This window comes from Spinacia oleracea, chromosome 3, assembly GCF_020520425.1.
Source record: "Spinacia oleracea cultivar Varoflay chromosome 3, BTI_SOV_V1, whole genome shotgun sequence".
NCBI lineage: Eukaryota > Viridiplantae > Streptophyta > Magnoliopsida > Caryophyllales > Amaranthaceae > Spinacia > Spinacia oleracea.
Genome location: NC_079489.1, coordinates 76008743 through 76017688, shown reverse-complemented (window position 1 = coordinate 76017688; position 8946 = coordinate 76008743). Strand labels below are relative to the sequence as shown.

General features: G+C 35.4%; 1 long non-coding RNA gene across 1 annotated transcript; it reads right to left on the bottom strand.

The window, feature by feature from the left end:
* Window positions 1–4284: 4284 nt before the first annotated feature.
* Window positions 4285–7335, bottom strand: LOC110801199 (uncharacterized). Its single transcript, XR_002536847.2, has 4 exons — window positions 6890–7335; window positions 6772–6801; window positions 5309–5396; window positions 4285–4480 (listed from the first exon to the last, which is right to left on the bottom strand). It is a non-coding gene; the product is annotated as an uncharacterized lncRNA (long non-coding RNA).
* Between the last annotated feature and the right edge of the window lie 1611 nt (window positions 7336–8946).

Sequence of the window (8946 nt, the reverse complement as noted above, 5' to 3'; positions counted from 1 at the left end):
ATTGAATACATTAAGGGGCCGGGTGTCACACTTTACCTTATCAAACATTAAAATTAAAACTACTTGCGTATCAATATATAGATTTGACCCCAGGCCGTACCATTAAATAAAACAACGACGTCCAATGTTTGTAATTATAAGAGGTAGCTTAGCTAAAGATAGCCAGCAAGGAAGACGGCTAAAATGGCGTGTAAAGTGAGAGTGGATAAGATGAAGCTGCTTTTTATATGCAATGGTCGTTTCGCTTTGTAGTAAGCATGCCATCATTCCATCCCTTCAATTCCTTTTTCCATTTTTTGCCATATCTCCCTGTTCTCTAATCTCTCATAAGTCTTTCCTTCTTTATTAAAGTTTTGCGTCACCTGACCTCCCCAACTAACTACCAACTTGGACTTTTATTAGCCTGCTAATTCAAATCTTTCTCTTTTTGTTATCATGCATATTAGTAATATACCTATTTGAGAGTGGCTAAAACGTAGACCGGCCTGTATAGCTGGCTCATCAATTAAAATAGACGTAGGGTTAATAGGGCCATCCATCTTATTTTTTTGTTGGTGTTAGCGTCTATTTTATCCTTAGGGTTAATCTGGATTCGGGACAAGTTATGGGTGGATACTCTCTCAATTTTTGTTGCGGTGAGATTAAACACACTATCCGCCTTACCAGGATCAACTCCAATCACCACTAAACCAACAGGAATGGATAGGGCCATTCATCATATAACCTAGCTACTTAGAAAAATGAAAAGGGAGGCAGTTGTACATAGGTAATTAATATACGGCCGGAGTAGTATTTAATTGATGCCTTTAGTTTTTGCCTAATCAGATCAAGATTATATATATTGCTATACATGTGGAATCATTGTCCTTCTTTTGTCTTCCATTTACATGCATGCACGTGGGTTATAAATTTACGTTGCCAGATTCATTATACTATTAATATTAATTACCCCGACGTTAAGCATATATAAATGTATATGTCAGTCGTGAAGGGCCAAAGAAAGAAAAAAGGATGACAAGCGATTTTGAAATTAGACTTATCTGACTATAACTAACGTACACGAGGCAAGATTTCTACATGGCTAGCTACTTACGTACGTCTTAGTTAATAACGACGTGATGGCTAATAAAACACTAGTGAATGTACTAGACGTAGATTAAAAATGAATGTTTGACCAACTCGAAAGAAAAGATTTGAGTCATGCATGGATAGTACGTAATAAGCACACATGCAACAATGTAACGTACTATTCTCTGGGTGCAAATATTTGACTTAGCTAATAGCTCCATCGTTGACATAAATAAAAACCTAGCTATCCAAATCAATAGTACTTCCTCCGTTTTTTAATACTCGCAACGTTTGTTAGTTTCACGCATGCCGATGCACAACTTTGATCATTTATATCTTAAATTCTCATTATGTAAAAATTATAAAAATTTGCTATTTTGAAAATACACATTGAGACGAATCTAATAAGATCACACATGACTATGTTTTATCTTATATAAAAAATACTACGAATAGTCAAAGTAGATTATATAAATAGTGGCAAAAGTCCAAACGTTGCGAGTATTAAAAGACGGAGGAAGTACGTGTTTAGTGTATAAAAGAAATAAAGTGATGAGTCAAGTAGCAATATAATGTAATTAGGATAAGGTTAACATTCCCGTTTAAGGTCACTCCAGACCAGGCCCGGCCCGGCCTGCTACATTCAATTCAAGTGGCCAAAATCACACCTTTACAAAACTGCATGCATGCATGCATGTTGCTTCGATCTTTATTACGTGGTGCTCGCTTGTAAAAGCTAAATCTATACAATAACCCTACTCCGTAATCCGTACGTACTTCCTCCGTGATTTTATTAGGAGTCACATCTACCATTTTCGGCCGTAATTTATTAGGAGTTACACTTTTATTTTTAGTAATTTTTCTATCCCACCATCTAATTAAATAATATATCTAATTTACCCTATAACCCACCACCACATTAAACAATTCATTTCAGAAACCCGACCACCATTACAAAAGGTTGTACCATTAACGACGGGAAATCACGTCGCTAAAGGCCAATATATAATCATTGATTAATGACGGGATTTCCTGTCGCGAACCCGTCATAAAAAAGGGGGCCGTCGTTAATGGAAAATCCCGTTGTTAATCCGTCGTAAAAGACATTTGCGACGGTTGATCCCGTCTTTGTTTGGTTATTAGACCCGTCGCAAAAGCCTTTTGCGACGGGATTTTTGACCCGTCGTAATTAGGTTGTCGTTAAAGATACAAATTTTTGTAGTGCACCACATCAAAATTAATGGTCCCTACTTGTTTTACTTGAATAAAAAATTTACCCCAACCACACCTGCTTTATTATTTTATTTCATTCTACTATTCTTCCTTAATATCGTGCCCGGTCATACGTGACTCCTAATCAGGGGCGAAGCCAGATCTCTTGTATACGGGGGGCCGGAATTTTGTATTGGAGTACTTGTCTAATTCCCTAAAATAAAATACTACAATTTCAATAATCAATTCAACTATGTTTTTGTTGTTGTTTATTATAGTAAAATATAAATTGACCAATTTTTTTTAATATTTGAAGAAACGAACCCTAAAATACTTGGACACCATAAACAAAGAAGTTTTAAGTAACACCGACTAAGTACCGTTATGTTCAAAGTAGTTAGGTAACGAAAATTAAGTAACAATATTAAGTATTAAACGTATATATATTTTGTTGGGCAACATACTTATTATCTATTTCCATTGAATAATACTTCATAAAAAATCTAAAGCACTTAAAAAATGTAATGAAAACAATAAAAGAAGATTGAGAAACGAATATAAGTTCAATGGATTTCGCAAAAAGGAACGATAGATTTATCAAATATTACAAATAATAAATAAAAAAAACAAAAAAAAAAAACAAGAAATGCTAGCAACTAGATTCGAACTTGCAACTAGCATTTTGGCAGCAAACTTCAAATACCAACTCAGCTAAGGAAGAAAAGTTATTCATTAATACAACTTTTAGTATATATTTCTAGAATCTTAGGGGGGCCATGGCCTACCTAGGTCCCCACATAGCTTCGCCATTGCTCCTAATAATCATGGAGGGAGTATTTACGGAGTATTTGGTATGGTGATAGACGAATAATATATGGGCCAGAAATTGCACCAAAATAAATATATTGGTCGAAAAAAATAATCCGTACATGCATGATTTATGATCTGATAGATAAATGCTAATCTTATACAGTACTTCGTACCTAGTTCAAGATTTTAATGCTTTGAAGGTAATCAGAAGTTTTCAATAAACTGCATTAAAACTGATTGTTTGTTAGTTTAGTGGTGATTGAGACTGAAATTGGTAAGGAGAATTGTGTGTTGGATCTTCCGCAACAACAATTGGGAGTTGACTGGAATTTATCCACCCAAAACTCGCCCCGAATCCGGATTAACCCTAAAGATGAAACAAGTGGTAACACACAAAAAATTAAAAAAAATTAAAAAAATTAAAACGCAATAATTCACCAAAACGGAAAAACATAATCTTCTTTGTTCCACGCCCTATAGTAAACGGAAAAAATGAATCTTCTCCATTCCACGCCTTTTAGTGTCCGTTTTTTGTTGTTTTTTTCCCTTTTTTCTATAATGTAATTACGGATTATCATTTTGTAACTGAGGGGACACCTATTGAGGATAACGCAGTTATTCGAATATTGAATATAGTAGAATTATGTTATAACTAGGCTATATGATATTGTTGTAGTTTATGTGTTTTCAAGGCTAAAATGAAGAAAAAGAAAGTAAGACTTACGGGACTTGTTGTGCCGTGGTAACCAAACCACTGCCTTGAAAACGAGATTCGGTGTAACCGGGGAGCACAATTGTATTCACCGATTCGTTCTCTAAGATTTACACAACTCTCAACACACAATGACACTCTTGGGTGTGAGATGGAGTCACTACTACATTTCAAGGCCTATTGTAACATCGAAATTCGTTACTAAAAGGCCAAAATCTGTTACAATAGGTCTATTGTAACGGCATTTCCCTCGTTACATTCGCGGCCGCTACAATAGACCTATTGTAACGGGGTAAGATCTATTGTAACGGCTTTAGAAGCCTATTGTAACGCTTGCTATTATCAGGGATTGAGTGTTACAATAGGTTTAACCCTCGTTACAATAGAAAGGTAACGGCACTTCCAAAACTATTGTAACGCATATACTGGCGTTTCTGAATATTCTGATACTTTTTTTTTATAAACGTAGTAATACGTAGTAATTAAGGAACAAATATTGATTGAATTCTGTTATTTCAAAAATAATAATTCATCATTACATCCTCTTGCATTAGCAAGTTTCTAAACCTCACAAATTCAAAAAATACAAATAAATAACTAATCAAATGTTTATTCATCTAGCAAAATAAAGTAAATAAAGATGTCATTCACTTGGCTTAATTTTTTCCACCGAAGTCCCTGCAAATTGAAAAATAAAAAACATGTCAAATTATTTATTAAGTACATACCTATGTCATATCTTTATTAATGAAGACATGCATTAGAACAAAGCACATAAAGCTTTTTAATTTTTTATTTTGAAAATGAAATGCTGGAAGAAAAGGTCAGGCAAGATACACCTTCAACAAGACAATTAACAAGGAAGTGAGGCTAAAAAAGAGTAACACAAATCAAACTCACCCTTAACCTCAACTAATCCCAGAATTCAGAAAAAGAAAGCAGACCAATATTATTGAGAAAATAACAAAAGCTACCACAGTGATTTAAACAAGTGTAGAGAAAAAATGAGAAAATAGCAAGTTCTATTATATTTCTATAAAAATAGTAAGTTCCATCATACACATCTTGCGGGTTGCAGTGAGCTTTAGACTACATCAAAATACAGTAGATATCCTTCAACCTTCTCAAATGAGTTTTTGATAAATCTATAATACATCACTTAGCTTCTCAATACCGTAATTGTTGAGAATACTTTCATAAAATGACCCACCAGCTCATCACGTATACTACCAACAAGTCAGCAATATTGCCATTAAAAAAAACTTCAAAAGATCCTTAAGAGCTTGTACAACATCATAAAGAACTTCAACACCAAAAGTCGTAACATTAGTAAGACAACCCATTGATGAAATCACAAGCACGACAATATGGTGTGTCTCATAAAGCAATCAATCACATAAACCATAAATTTATCGTGTATCTATATCACTTTTCTCACAAAGACCCAACAAGATGCAAGAAAACAAATTGACATCACAGCATATCGTCCCTTTAACATCATCTTACCTTAACATTTGAAGCTTCCTCATTCATCACTGCATCATAGTAAAAAACTCGGTCCAGGTATTCTTCGGGTTGACCTGTCCAACCATTTCTGTTTTGTAGTAGGTGAACTTTAGAAGTTTCATACAAACATGCCAGTAGTACAAAGCACTAAACATATCCCGGAATGTAAACCCAAAGAAACTATAAACAACACAAGCATGAGTACACCATAACCCAGGAGCCAAATGATATGTCAACAGGCTCGGCTATTAAGCAACTCACAGTCTTCCATTTTGACAAACTATCATAAATTAGTGAGAAAATTAGAAACAAATATCATTATAAATTAGGCAAATTTGCCAAAAAGGACCTTTTATAACTCAAATTTTGCGAGAAAGGACCTTATATAATTTTTTTTGTGAAAACACACCTTAAAGTAAATTTTTTTGCGAGAAAGGACCTAAGGGAAGTTTCCGGCATTGACTGAGCTTTTCCGGCCATTGACTTGCACGTGAGCAGCATGTGTGGCTTACGTTGGCTAAAGACGTTGATTTTCCCGAATCTTGAATTTTCAAACGTGATTTTATTTCGATTTTTTTTTCAACTTTAGGTTTTAAAACTTGAATTTTGGAGGAAAATTGGGTGTGATTAGCAAAATAATGTCACACGTGCTTCTCACGTACAAGTCAATAGCCGAAAAATCTCAGTCAATGCCGAAAATTTACTTTTAGTTGTCTTTCGCAAAAAAAATTATATTAAGTTGTGATTTCACAAAAAAAAATTATATAAGGTCCTTTCTCGCAAAAAAATTTACATTAAGATGTGATTTCGCAAAAAAAATTATATAAGGTCCTTTCTCGCAAAATTTGGATTATAAAAGGTCCTTTTTAACAAATTTCCCTATAAATTAATAAAGATATTGCTTCCAACATGAAATAAGATAATAACTTGCAATTGGATTTTTATTAACAGAACATCCCAAAATCATGACATGTTTTTCCTATCAGGAAAAATACATTAAAATCAGTACAACTGAGGCACTCTGTGTGTCCAAATTTTCACAAATCTATAACTTTGATAGCTTTTGAATAAGTCCATTAAACATGTGAATTATTAATTGTCAAAGGACTTCTACTGCGTCAAAATATATTTTTAGTTTCCTCTTTATTCAATGGAAAAACAAATCAATAATAGCAATGCTTAACCTAAAAAAAAACTTCTTTATGTTCCATCTCCAATTCTCTATAACCCAAATAACCAATCCCTTTGTAAGTTTTGGGCTATCTCGCTGTAAATTCTACAGCTTGTCACACATTATTATTGAAGGACTACTATTCTACTAATACAGGAATGGAATGCCGTAGAATTACTTGACCACAATTGAAATGAAATTTAATCAGGAATGTAAAATTCACAATACCATGAAAATTGGAAGTAAAAGAGTTAAATTATAATCTAACCCTAGAAGAAGGTAGATTGTTCACCTTTAGAATTTCAACCTCGTGATGTTTAATCTGCACAAATTGACGAGTTACATATACACATTAGAAATAATTAAGAGAATTAGCAAAAGTTAGGAGAGAGAGGGGAAGAGAATAATACCTCAAAAGAAGGGGGGTTTGGGAGGAAGACGGTCAAGTAATTTCCATTGTCATCACCTTCTAGTGAACAACGTTCAATTGCGGTCGCTTGAATTTGCACTAGAGCAGATCGCCAAAATTTTCTCTTCTTGTTCAATTCCAGAAAGAACCCTAGAAATTCATAACTTGAACCAAATAGCAGAAACCCCTAAGTTTTAAAAGAAAGGAAGATATGAAGTTGGAGATGGAAAGGAGAGCCAGACGGCGTCGAATAGGGAGATGCAGTCACCAGAGGAGAAGATGGGGAAGCAATGGTGGGTATCGACATTTGCGATATTCTGACTTAGGGTGAAGAATTTTTTGAGGGAAAGGTGAAAGAAATTTCAATATCAAAGAACTGGAAAATTGGAATCCCGCCCCCTTTTTTCATCTAGCGCCTTGTACTTTTTCATTAAAATAACAAACCCGTTACAATATCACTTCGCCTAATGTAACGGTGCTTGGTAAAATTTAATGCTATGCGCATACTGTTACAATAGGCTAAGGTTTTAGGCTGGATCTGTGGAACCGTTACAATAGACCCTTTTTATGTAACGCCTTGAAAACGTGTTACAATTTTGTCGTTACAATAAGCATTTAAATGTAGTAGTGAGTTACTAGAACTTATTGCCAAAAGAGAGGAGGAAAAGGAGATGATAAGGGAATGATTTTTCTGTAAACAACTCAAGAAATGAAGCATGCATTTATAGGATTAGTGGAGAATTCAAAACAGCCCAAGGAAACCAAAGGACTCAAAAGAATCCAATGGTATTGAATCACCAATTAAACCCATGATAATGAAGGGTTTATAACCCCCATAATCAAGATAAATAATGGACCAACTTAATCACGATAATCAGAATGATAATTGTCCATAAATCATACTTAAAAGGTTATCATAAAGGAGGAATCCAAAGAGAAGATAAAAAATGGACAACACAAAGAACCGATCTCGAAACCTGCCGGAAAACCGGCCGGTTTTCGGTGCACTTCAAAAAATGCATTTTACGTCCGTTTTTCAACTTACGCTCGAAACCTGCCGGTTTTGAAAATCCTGGCAGGCAGGTTTTGTTGGAAATTCTCTTTGGGAAACACAAAGGAAAAAAGGGTGAGTGAAAATTCAAGAGTCCCACATTGGAAAAACTCTTCATATTCCTCTTGTTTATTAATTGGGGAATGAGTGTAACTCTTGTTTAAGAAAGTGTGAGAATGGTATGGGTGGACACATCACACACGCGCGTGCGCGCCGGGCCGGGCGCGGGCCGCGGGCCGTGGGCCTTGGGCCTTGGGCCTTGGTACTTGGTACTTGGGAATGCGGTTCGCGGGCGTGGGGTGGGTTTTGTGGGTCAACCCTGTTCTTTTTGGTAACTGGACCGGTTTGCGCAAGTCACTGTTACGGGAATTTGTATTGATTACGTAACCGTTGGATTAAATGCCATTAATTACGTCCGTTACTATGATCAATGTTTTTGACCGTTTTCTGGCTGTTGCAACATTCATTCCCTCAGTCGTTTTTGTCTGTTGCAATGCTTTCCTTCTAATTATTTAAATCAGAGTTTCAGTTCCCTTCTCACAGAAAACCATACACACAAAATACGAAAACACATTCTTACTCTCACACAAAATTGCTCTCGGTTTTGGGCATACGTTCTGACTCCATCCGGCTTTGTGAGTGCACACAACGTCGGAGTTGCGCTAATCCTGGAGGGCGACCGCATTCTGTTCTACTGCACCGGGAGGTAGCGCGGAATCGTCTTTTAGGACAGTGGGTGTCCACGACGCAACAATTGTTCTTCGTTCAGTTCATCGAATCAGATAAGTTTGTTCTAATTTTCGCTTTAATCGCAACAATCTAAAAGACGATTATTATGGCTTTGACTTCCAAATTCATGATTCCTGATATGTCTAAGTTAGAACCTCTTGATGGCAAGAATTATAAACGTTGGGCTGTTAGGATGCGATTCTATTTAGAACAAATTGAGATTGCTTATGTGCTTGATGATGTTGTCGAACCTGATGATGAAACTGAATTGCATGCTT